The sequence below is a fragment of the Lissotriton helveticus genome, chromosome 6 (assembly GCF_964261635.1).
Source record: "Lissotriton helveticus chromosome 6, aLisHel1.1, whole genome shotgun sequence".
Classification (NCBI taxonomy): domain Eukaryota; kingdom Metazoa; phylum Chordata; class Amphibia; order Caudata; family Salamandridae; genus Lissotriton; species Lissotriton helveticus.
The window spans coordinates 1,505,868,405-1,505,881,812 of NC_136067.1; positions in this window are offsets into that span (position 1 = coordinate 1,505,868,405).

The following is a 13,408-nucleotide window of genomic DNA, read 5'->3' on the forward strand; positions in this document are numbered from 1 at the left end:
TTGACCATTATAATATGAATGTGAGCATTATTTTGAAAGAGAACGCAAATACAAAATGAAGCCTCCCTCTAATGTGTAACTTTTTTTTATAATTGAACATTATGTGCACTTGGAATACATGGTAACGTGATGTTTTGAATACTATTACGCAAAACAAAAAGTGATAGTGTACTTACACAGAATGCATTTACATTTCAGGTGCAATGTGGGAGTTGTATTTCCTGAAAAAAAGTTCACATGTTTAAAGGTATTTAAGGCCTAAATCACTCTGCACTATTACTCAGCTCACCTGTGAACAAGGCTGATCGTACAGCCGAAATGCACCAGAGAAAGAACTGCTGTGAGTCTGATAGAATAAAACACCGATATTCCTCAGATTGGGGCTTCGAGAAGTAATCTTCATTGGGTGGTGATTTGAATGACAGGACACTCCTTACCTGGGGGCTCGCAGCAAAAGGAGATGTTTCTTTGCATCTATTAGGGGAGCATGTCCTGCTTGCCTCTTTTTTGCATCACTATGCTGAAGTCTGGCAAAAGGAACACGGAAGCAAGAAAGGGAGCATGAGGAAAAGTGTCTCCTCCTGCCATTTCTGAGAACTGGTGTTTGACCATTATACTATGGATGTGAGTCCCGCAGCATGATATTGAGGTAGAACGCAAATACAAAATGAAGCCTCCCTCTAATGTGTTACTTTTTTTAATTGAACATTATGTGCACTTGGACTAATAATGTGATGTTTTAAATGCTATAAAGAAAAACAAAAAGTGATAGTGTAACTCCACAGAATGTATTTACGTTTTAGGTGCAATGGGGAATTTGTTTTTTCTGAAAAGAAGTTGACGTTCTTAAAGGGATTGAAGGCTTACATCACTCTGCACTATTACATGGCTCCCCTGTGAACGAGGCTGATCATACAGCCGAAACCCGTCAGAGAGAGAAACGCTGAAAGTCTGGTAGAATAAAACACAAATATTCCTAAAATTGGGACTTCGAGAAGTAATCCTCATTGTTTGCTAATTTGAATGCCAGGACACTCCTTACCTGTCTTGATAGAGCCGCCCTGCAGGATGGGTTCCCAGAAAAAGGTGATGTTTGTTTGTAACGTGAATAAACTGCTACATCTGACCGAGTGGGCTCGTGTGATTTTTTTCACCGAAAATCGCTTGCCTTTGGAATATAAATATATATATATATACATTTTTTGAATAAATTATCGGCGATCACGTGGCAAGAGAACTGGTGTCTGATTACTCTGGACATAGAGTCATTATATACATCCATAGATCATACAAAGGGGCTAGAGGCTGTCAAACATTATTTGGATCTACGAACCTGTGAATATTATGCCCATAACAAGATGTTGTGTGAATTAATACATTGGTGTCTACATAATAACTTCTTTATGTTTGCTAAGAGCATTTGGAGACAAGTCCGTGGTGTGGCGATGGGATCATGCTTCTCCCCCAGCTACGCGTGTCTTCACGTTGGCTGGTGGGAGGAGCGTGCTCTAGTTGCCACCCCGGGTGTCAGGCATGTGATATACTGGAAACGGTTTATAGATGATGTCTTTTGTATTTGGGAGGGTGATGAGGAGAGTGCGCAGAGATTTGTGGATGCACTCAATATCAATAGTGAGAATCTTTTTTTCACCTCTCAAATCAGTAAAATACATGCGGACTTTTTAGATGTCCACATTAACATTGAAGACAACAGTATAAATACATCGCTTTTTCGTAAGCCGACTGCCGGTAACAGCATTCTCCATGCCGGTAGCAGCCATCCACAGCATGTCATTAACAATATTCCATACGGAGAGCTGGTGAGGGTAAAACGAATCAGCAGTACCCCTGAACTGTTTGAACAAGAAGCCAAAAATACGATTTGCAGACTTAAGGCCCGAGGGTATAATGATAAAATTCTGAACAGTGCATTAAAACGTTGTCGTGAGAAACCCAGGGAGTCACTGTTCAGGTCTGACACATCTTTGGTGACTTCAGAGAACAATACTCCCCGCCTGATTCTGACTTACAGTAAACAGGAAAAGCAGATCAGGTCAATTGTAAGAAGGCATTGGCCTGTTGTGATGACAGATGGCTTCTACAGTGAGATTTTGCAGGGCTCTCCTACGATTACCTATAAAAAATCGTTCAGCATGCATAATAGTCTAGTTAAAACTAGTCCTGAGTCAAGTAGTGGCAGTACTTGGCTCAAATACAAAGGATTTTACAAATGTTCCTCATGCAGGGCGTGCAAGTTTGGTGTAAACACGACTCACTATAGCACACCCTTTTGCCCTACAAGAAAGATTATCCGTGGTAATTACAACTGCCACAGTGAGTTTGCGGTATATGTTCTAACCTGCACCTGCGGGCTGAGATATGTTGGCAGCACTAAGTTGCAGGTGCATGTTAGAATACTGCAACACTTACGGGCAATAGTCAACAATGACAACACCTACCCGGTAGCGCGCCACTTCAAATCAACCCACAACAATGATTTGTCACAGTTGACGTATTTTGTCATAGATGTGGTGGCCCCTTCAGCACGGGGAGGTGACAGAGAGGGACGTCTCAGAAGAAGAGAAACTGAGTTCATAATAGAACTAGATAGTAAATATCCTAACGGTTTAAACACGACTGAAGATTTACACCATATGTTAACACAATGATTCCTCAAACTGGTCTGATGAGGACACAAGTTGATTTAACATCTTAACTAAACAGAAATGGTACACATATATAGATTTTAGAAGTGACTATGTGTATCCTATTTGTGTCTCAGTTTCTTAGGGCTCTAAGAAACCTTGATATTATGGTTTGACAATTTTGAATTGGATTTGCTGTATCAAAAGGCACCTTGGGGGACTGGGTGTGAAATCACAACTGCTACAAAAATGAAGTTGATTAACGAGCTAAGTGATAGACGAAACTCTCTCCTAAAAACCATGTAAACAAACAAAATCACTGTATATAATATATGCACTTCTTTTGGTTATTTTTAATCACACTGGGTGCCTAGGGCGCTCAGTCTGATTATTAATTATTTTATTATCACCCAATAGTTTGTTATCACTAAGGGTATGAAATGGGCATAAGAGAAATATGTTAGTATTGTTGAACCTTTGATCGTATGTATATTTTTATAACCTGTTGTAATTAGGGTTACATAAATATATAGGCATTTATGTCAGAGATTGTGGATTGTCCAAAATATAAATATGTATATAAATGTACAGAGATGTAATTATGTGAATAGGAGAGAACACGTATATATTTTTATATGGATATATATATATTTTGATAAGTGTATATACATTGTTTGGTTTAGCACTAGTATGATTACAATTATGTTTTGGTTAAGACAGGACATGTGCAATTATTGACATATATGAGTTATAGTGAGAAATGCCTTTATAGATCGAAAGGTTTTTTGTGCATTTATGCAGATATATTAAATTTCTCAGCCATTTGTAAATTAAGTGCAGTGATGGTGGGTGTCATAGGCATCAGTATAGAATAACAGTTGTTTTCTATGTCTATGCACCGTGTGATTCACTCAGGGGGTGGAGCACTGCAAAACAAAAAAAAGTATTTAAACTAACGCTGACCAGGTGTATGGTGTGTGATCAAGAGCACGAGTTGCTCGAAACGCGTCGCCTGAGAGGTGAATAAAATCTGCCTTACTGCAGCCTGGGGTCCGTGTCTTCTTTTACGTAATTTGAAGATTTGGTGTTTATATATATATATATATATATATATATATATATATATATATATATATATATATATATATATATATATATATATATATATATCTATACTACTATTATAAAGAGAGAACTTTGAACCTTTGAGGCGGGTAAACTCAGGAACCACAGCACCAATCCAAACACCCGATACATCGTTGTAATTGTCAGGGTCTGCAGATGGACATAGGCTATATAAAAAAAAAATATATACGTTCTTTAAAATATTTACGATTAAAAAAAAAGTAGTCCCTTGGAAGTAGCGCCGGCCGCAGATTGCTCTGAAAGCTGTCAAGGAGCGAGCAGTGAAATGGATGCAAATAAACGTGCTGATCTGAACTTCGTGTGGCTTTGCTTTAATTTGGGGCTTCCTGTTTAGACTATATGGATATCGGCTGTTTGCCCAGTCGAGAAGCGAGGCCCACCTTACGAAGGGTTCGGTTCGCGCAGGCTCAGAGAAGGGGCTTGCAAAGACGGAACGAAGACAAGAGCAGCTCCAATGCAGGTGGTGCTGCCTTGAGCACGAATTCACTGCTGCAAAGCGCAATCTGAGGGCTTACAGCGCTTTACTTTACTCCACTTGGTGAATACTTGGTTCAAATTGCAAGGACTGTTGAGTGGCCCCACTGTGGGAAGAGGGCCAGCGTACTACAAGGCACAGAAGGTTTTGCGATTTAGCCACGCCCACTGTGGCAGGTGCCAGTGATTATATGAGCAGACGCGGCCAAAAACTGCTCTTCCAGCCCTTCGTGAACAATGCCTCTGAAGAAAGGATTATTTCCTGAAACGCGTCAGGCTTTACATGTTCAAAGATTGCTCTGAAAGCTGTCAAGGAGCGAGCAGTGAAATGGATGCAAATAAACGTGCTGATCTGAACTTCGTGTGGCTTTCCTTTAATTAGGGGCTTCCTGTTTATATATATATTCACTGAAAAAACCATAGGTTATAAACCATATATAGTTAGGAATTAGCATTTACAAAACCTTGAAAATTCACTGAAAAAACCATAGGTTATACACCATATATAGTTAGGAATTAGCATTTAAAAAACCTTATTTTACTCACACAAAACCATTGAAATTCCATATATAGTTAGTTGTACTAACTATATATCGCGCACCCGCAATCCACTGCTGATCATGTCACATATTACATCATTCATGACATGGTCAGTGACATCACTGATGACATCACTGATGACATCTCAAATGACATCACTCATGGCATCACTGATGACATCTCAAATGACATCACTGATGACATCACTGATGACATCACTGATGACATCACTGATGACATCTCAAATAACATCACTGATGACATCTCAAATGACATCACTGATGACATCACTGATGACATCTGATTTGACATTACTGATCACATCACTGATGACATCATTCATGTGATAATACGATGAACCTCTTCAGACTCTAATATAACCTTATATACACTCAGTGAAAACAGACACTCACAGACTGTCACTCATCCATGGAGTTACTCACACACCTAGTCAGTCATGCAAAGAATCAATCACACCTCCATTTCCTCAACTATACAGTTATACACACCTTACTTATTGAAACATATACTAACACATATTTACTCACTTATACAATCCTGGATACAAGTTCACAATGATCCATACAGCCACTCACACATTCACTGGCTCTTATGCACAGTTATTTATATATGTCAACTCTCACATGTACTGTGTTTTACATATGTACTTACTTTGACATGTAGCACTGAGATATCCATTCACTCACCAATACACTCATGCACACAGTCAACCGCCCATACAGATGTTTCCACATGCACTTTTGAACCCATACACCTAGTGAATCAACTGCTCACACATCTATGCAGAGAGTCATACACCTCCCAGCCACCCATAAACACTCTCAGTCTCCCATACAATTACTTGGGCAACTAATTAATGACCCATATAGTTAATCATATAGCTACTGATCAACACATGCAGCAGTTTACAGAACAACAGACATAATGATGCACAAATTAAGACAGTTTAGTCACTAACCCATGCACTCAGTGAGACACATTTAATCACTCACTCATACAGTCAGTCATGCACCTACTAAATCCTTTGTTCAGACACTTATACATCCACTCATTCTTCAATATGTAAGACATATTTTAACTTTACAGAAACATACAGTCACTGGATGTTGTCATCAGTGATGTCATCAGTGATGTCATTTGAGATGTCATCAGTGATGCCATGAGTGATGTCATTTGAGATGTCATCAGTGATGTCATCAGTGATGTCACTGACCATGTCATGAATGATGTAATATGTGACATGATCAGCAGTGGATTGCGGGTGCGCGATATATAGTTAGTACAACTAACTATATATGGAATTTCAATGGTTTTGTGTGAGTAAAATAAGGTTTTTTAAATGCTAATTCCTAACTATATATGGTGTATAACCTATGGTTTTTTCAGTGAAATTTCAAGGTTTTGTAAATGCTAATTCCTAACTATATATGGTTTATAACCTATGGTTTTTTCAGTGAATTTCAATGGTTTTTTAATAGCAAATATCTATAGCTGTAAAATGTATTCTTATTTAAATCCAAAAATATATTTTATATGTTTATTAATAATTTTTTTTTAATATTTTTTTTGTTTCGCTCCCGGTCCGCGAACCGGGAAGCTTCCCGTTAGCTCAATTTGATGCCGCGACCCGGTCCGCGAACCGGTAAAAAATCAACATAGTGACGGTATCGCGTTGCCGCGTAATGCGTCTTATGACGTACTGCGTTAGCGCACCCGGAAGTGCCCCGGGGCGCGGACCGAGGCGCGAAACGCAGCTCCCCGGAAGCGATCCGCGGCGCGTCGCGAAAACGCGACGTATCGCGTTGCCGCATAATGCGTCTTGTGACGTACCGCGTTAGCGCACCCGGAAGTGTCCCGGGGCGCGGACCGAGGCGCGAAGCTTAGCGACCCGGAAGCTAACCGGGGCGCGTTCCGCAGCGCGTAACATGAGCGTGAGAGGTCATGTGACTTGTTAATAAAACTTTTCATTGGTTCATTTCACTTTTGGTTTCATAATGATGTAAGGCTAGGTCAGGTGACCTAAAAATAACACTTTTCATTGGTTGAGAAGTATTGTTTTTCCCAAATGATGAAAACCCCTCCTTCTTTCCTCACTCTGACTTTCATCATTGTGAGAGGAAGACCTATTTTGCTTGTTGGAAAATGGCTTCATTGGTAGCTTCAGCTGGTGGACCCCCACCACCACCTCCACCTCCTCATGGGAAGAGAGGACCACCTCCCCAGGTCATTACCAACACTGAGGAGGAAGATGAAGAAATGGATGAGGAGGGAGAAGAACCACAGTTCTTAGAAGAGGTGCCCCGGGTTTCCAGAAAGAAAGCCAGTTTCATCTGGCAGTTTTATTCGATCCCTCGTGGCCAAAAAAAAGTCAATGCGAGGTATGTCACCTGCCGCATATGTAAAGAACAATTATCAAGAGGGACGGACAAGAAATATAGCTACGGAAATCACACAATGCACAGGCACATGACAAGGAAGCATCCACTAAATTACAGCCGGGCGGAAATAAGGGATATGCAGGACAATCCAAGACCAACTCCAGTGGCCAGACCAACATTACCAATTGCATTAACACCAGAAGAGGCACGGGAAACTGTGCCAAATATTCAAGAAAATTTTGGGCACATGATTCACTCTTGTATGCACTGTCGTGCATTGTTAGCTTGTGGCAACATGAGCATAAATGCTATAAACCTAGCATATGAACACCATGATTGCCCTAACCGCCCCCAGTAATTTTTTTTTTGCTCCTGTTGAGCCCTTTTCAACGCCTGTTTTTTGTTGTTTCCCCCCCCCCCAAAAAAAACCAAAAAAAATATAAAATCGTTCAAAAAATACAAAAAAAACAAAAAATGTTCAAAAAATAAAAAAAAAATATAAAACAACAAAAATATAAAAAAAAAAGTTCTTTTCAGAACTACCTTCCCTTTCAAAAAAAATTGCTAGAATGTTTAGCACTCTGGCAAGCTCTATTTCTTTTGGTTCGCTCCCGGGTTAGCTTCCCGGTACGCGGACCGGGAGCTAACCCAAAATAAAAAAAAAAAAAAAAAAGAGTAAGTATAAGGAAAGTAAACAGAGAGTGATGTTAAAAGAAAGACAGCTATAGGGAGTAAAGAAGAGATACTGTTTAATAGATCTATTTACCGAAGAAAAGACGGAAGAGGGTATAATTGTGAAAAACAAAATAGATAACGAAGTGAAAGAAAAAAAAAGAGAGTATAACATTAACAAAGAAGAGTTTCTTGGAGAATGTGAGTGAATGTTCAAAATAAGATTAAAACATGAGGAATAACAGAGAGAAAAAATAGAAAACAGAAAACAAAAAATAACAGAAAAAGATTAATTGAAACAGCAAAGAAATGTAAGTAACATAGAGCCATATCATCAACATAGGCAATAAAAGTTTTGCAGCTTTTATTGGCAGAAATGCGTCGCTAAAGCTGCTTTTGCGGCAGAAAACTGCCGCTAAAACCACTTTTGAACCAGTTTTCTGCCAATAAAAAGAGCAATAATTTTATTGGCTGTGTTCATAATATTCCCCTTAGTGTGCTTCAACTACACAGAGAAAGCATTATGAACAAGTAGTGATAGAGTGATCAGTCAAAGACACTAAGAGTAATAGAGACGGAGTGAGTGAACAAGAGTGAGGAACTATGAGAAGAGAGGGACTGAGAAAAAGAGTGGAAGGAGTTGAGTAAGTAGGTAATAGAGAAAGGAATGAGGGAAGTAGCAAAGGCAGGAAACTGAGGGTTAAAGAAATGAAGCAGTGGAACTAATAGTAGGTGAATGTGATAGAAATGTAACGAAAAGAGTACAAAGCATTTACCTTATAATTGTCGTTAAATTACTCACTTTTTGTTTTTATACTTTCAATCTGTGAAAGAGAGAACAAACATTTCAAAAATATTAAAACATGTATTTAAAAATTACAAAAGACAAGGGAAAAGATTGAAGGACAAACAGTTTTTCAACAACTTTGACACTTACAGAAGCTTCTGCTTCTCCAGGCCCCCTACACAGTCCTAAAGATATACATTTTAAACTAACAGTATCTTGATGCAGATGAAGTGAGGCCTATCTTAAAACATGGTGCATCTTTTGCATTGCTGTTGTCTCAGAAAAGTGTCGCAAGACACTAAAATTTTAAATAATTGCTTCAGGATGCCAATAAGATGTGTCCTATCCAGAGGTATGTTTGAGGTGAGGCCTACTCAGGGTTGCAGATGAAATTTCGAGTTGTTGAAGAGAATAGAGGACATAATACATGTAAAGGTCTACCAATGAAGTGAGTCATGTCCACTGCACTCTTGAACAAAGTCCAAACCTCCTATGTTTCCCTGGACAGACCTAAACTTGATCTGCACAATGTGATTCGTAATGATAGGAAACACAGGTGATGTAATTGAAATACGTGCAATTTATTTTGCTCATTTCACAATCACATCACTTGTGTTTCCTTTGCTTAGGTATCTCATTGTGCAGATGTAGTCTAGCATATGAAAGAATACGCAGAAGTGCAGCACTGCATGCAACAACTTTGACACTTACAGAAGCCTCACCTTCTCCATGCCTCCTACACAGTTCTACATATACATCATAAATGCAAACAGTACAGAATTAATTATACATGTTAAATGGTTTATTTTTGCTGTTCTCAGAATGTATCAAAATTCACTAAAAACAGTGACTTGAAGGTATTCATCATATAACAGCGGGGAAAAAAAACACAATCAAAATGATTGTGTTTAAAAAACCCATACAACATAAGAAATCAGAATTCAGAACTCCTTAAAGTTAACTTACTTTCCATGACGTCAAAGGATGTCCTATGAACAGCTTACACTCTTTTGTGCTGTTATTACTTTCAGCCCGCCACTTTCTGAAAGAAAATCTCCATCGTTTTTAAAAACATGTTACATGCAATAAATGACTTCTTGCTCTCTACCACAAGTTTCCACAAGGCCAAATCTTGTCAGACCCATTTATAACTCTTGGATTTCTTGTAAGCCAATCCCGTCATTTGGCATTTCCGCAACTTTCAGAATTAAAATGTTGAAGATCATTTTCACAATCCTGGAATAGTAATATCTTCCCCTTCTTGCTCAGTCATGTTCTACATTTCCTATGACACTGATACTGCTTACTATGAAGCAGACTTACACTAACTCTATGACTACTACAATTATTTAATTCTCTACATCACTTTCAATCACAAAGCAATGTAAAACAGTAGACAGCGTTGCAGACTTACATTCCCTCTACTCTATGTTTTGATTGGCTGCTTCAATTAGCTTATAAAAAGAAATAGTTTTTCTGAACTCATTCAAAGTGCACTTATTTCTCCATGACGTCCAGTCTTATGGTTAGAAGTTATGTCTCTGAACTACACTTATCCTCAAGGCCAAATTGTGTAGGAGCCATTAGAACTTCTTGAAATTCCACAGAGCACATCCCAAGATTATTTCCCTAAAATTTTGGTTTTAAAAACACCAGGTAAGAGTTTTTAAGGTCATACGGCAATTTTTTTTTGAAAATTAAAACAGAATCGTTGCAGAATGACCAGCCATTTCTAGACTTTAAATAAGCTGTGTAATGTCCTGATGTTATTGAAGGGCCGTCATGATATATAATTGCTGCAGTTACAAAAGTCCTTCCTGATAGTGACAACTGCGAAGCTACAAAATTTTTAATTAAAGTTGTCAATTTTGTTCCATCAGGCCTACATCGTTGGAACATTAAAATGACATACTGGCCATATGTTCGTATAAATAATGTGGACATCATTTCAGATTTACATTGGCTACACTCCATGTTGTGATCAGCTGCTTTTACTAGCTTATTAAAGGAGACTGATTTACTGTCTGGCAAAGTTAAATATATAAATCTTTCTGAGTCTACACTAGTAGTACTTGATACCATACAGTTCTCGCAGTCATGCTGCCATTGATAAGAAAGCCCAAACAGCTGATCTACATCTACACCTTCAGCATGCAATACATCAAGCATATACATTAAAAACTCCTGACAATCTTGCTGAATATTTTGAGAGAATTGTGTTTGGCCTGAACATCTGTCTAACAGATTTCGAATTTCAGACACACTTTCTATGTTTCTTCTATCAGTGCTACATTTCTCTAACACAGAATTTAACAAACTGCAAAATCTTTGATCAGAATTGACCACAATCTCTTCTTTTACATTTTCTAGAGAAAACAAAACATTAACCACTACATTAGCATAGCAGTTGACACCAGAACTGTTTTCAAATTGAAAACCAACAACATCTTCAACAGAATCCTTTTTGTTTCTGCTTGTAATTTTAGGTTCATCGACTTTTCGTCTTTTTGCTACAACCTCCCCAGTATTGGTCACATTTCTTCGTTTCCAGCCTACCACACGTTTCTCAAACAAAGGATACTGAGGCAAATGTGACGCATACTCTCTTCTTAACCTATTGTATTCCTTAACACAATCTAGATCCGCACAAATGTTTGTGACATCACACTCAATCAAGTACAATCCCGATAAAGTTCTAACTCGTGACAATGCCACGTATGCCATACCCTCCTTGAACACAGAACTGCCAATATTCACCAATGCACAGTCTACACTTAAACCTTGCGATTTATGGATTGTCACCGCATATGCCAAGCAAACAGGAAACTGCTTACGGCGAACATATAAGTCTTTTACAAGCAAAAATCTAGCAGAGCAACGACCAATTAGCTGTACTTCCTCAATGCCATCAAATTTAATTTTTAAAAATTCAATTCCATCTCTATTTCTGTATTTTACAAAATCAACAACATTACCCATTGATCCATTTACCAGACCTCTTTCAACATGTAAATTCCTTCTTAAAATTATACGGCAGTTCAAGCACACATTCAGAGTCTTTTCAAAACCTGCAGTTTTAGATATACTCTTCTCTAATGAATCCAATTTTGTTTTCAGATTCTCAGACAAAATAATTGTTGATCCCATATGCTCTACTCTGTCAATAGCTTCCAGTTTCACAATCTCTTGCTTTTCTAAATGCAACATTTTGTTGTTGAATTTGGCACATTCTGCAAGAGTTGGCATCAAACATATTCCAGATTTCTTATCAGTAATTTTCTGAAAAATATTCTCAGGCACAACATCTTGTTCTGGATATAAATTTGACAGTAATCGTGCATGTAAAGCTTCTTTCCCATGCTCGGTCACTTTTCCAATTCTAACATCTTGTAGAATAGTCTTGTAAACTTCATCCTTCGCCTGACGCATATTTTCATGCAGTTCAGCATAATTGAAGTTTAACCATATATTGACGTTGCCAATGCTGCCTAGGCACTTCCTGGTATCTTCATGCGTGAGCATTTTGAACACAGGTTGCCCTTTCACTGGTGTCAGCTGCAGAAGATCTCCGAAAACAATGATGTGTTTGCCACCAAATAACACATCATACTCTGTTTTGAGAACTTCTTGCATTCTCAAATGCACAAAGGCAAGCATGACATTGGAAACCATGCTTACTTCGTCAATGATAAGAAGTTTCATTTTCCTCAAGATTCTTGAAACTTCAAAACAAGCATCTCCAGATAGCTTGTGATATTGTAATTTGTTGTCATGCTCCACTGGCAGCATCAGTAAACGATGTAAAGTAATCCCTTTAATGTTATGTGCTGCCAGTCCAGTTGGAGCGGTGACAACACAAGACAGCGATGACTCTGTCCTTTCCTGCAAATAGCATGAAATTGCTTTAATGAGGAAACTTTTTCCAGTTCCCGCTTCTCCACTCACGTACAGTCGGACAGGCTTCAACGACGTACATGAGCACTCTTTCTTGTCATGACTTAATCCATGATCAATTTGCATGGTAACTTCGTCATATATTTTCCTCTGCTCAACGTTGAGTTGTCTTTCCAACTCTTCTAAGTTAACCGCATCCTCCTGAGCATGTGCCATGGCTCTTTCCACTTCATTCATAGCAGTGGCAGCTTCATTTTCGATAACAGGTCCTCCTAGTGGATCCTGACTCAATGAAGCAGAACTCTGACTGTCCTGAGAACTGTCTCTGGCAATCTCGGCTGCAATCATTGCTTCCTGCTCAATTTCCGCATTCAACATTTCTACATATTTGGGAAAAGCAGGACATTCTATGGTCTCCTTGGCGGCATTGAAAGAGTCTTCGTAACAGAGGAAATCTCCAAGCAGTTCCTCTTCTGCACGCCAAGGCTTGAAAAGTTGCAAAAGTGCTAAATAGAAAAACTCCTTTTTTTCAGGAGATTCGCCACTCAATTTTCGATGGTTTACCAAGTGGCATTTTCTTTGCTTGACCAGACATCCCTCACTTCCTATTACAGCATACACTCCTTTCTCAGTATCTTCTTTGATATTCCTCTTGAATATGTAATTTTGAAGAACCTCATACAGGCAAACATTGTCGAGGTGACTGCTTCTATTTGGATAATATGTATCCAACATGTTGGTCTTCAAAATGTCGGTACTGTTTGGCTCCTTTTCCGCCAAATACTCAATTTCCCGCACAGGTTTCAGAACTCGATTACGCGTTGCAGCAAGACCAAGACTCGCCCAAACGA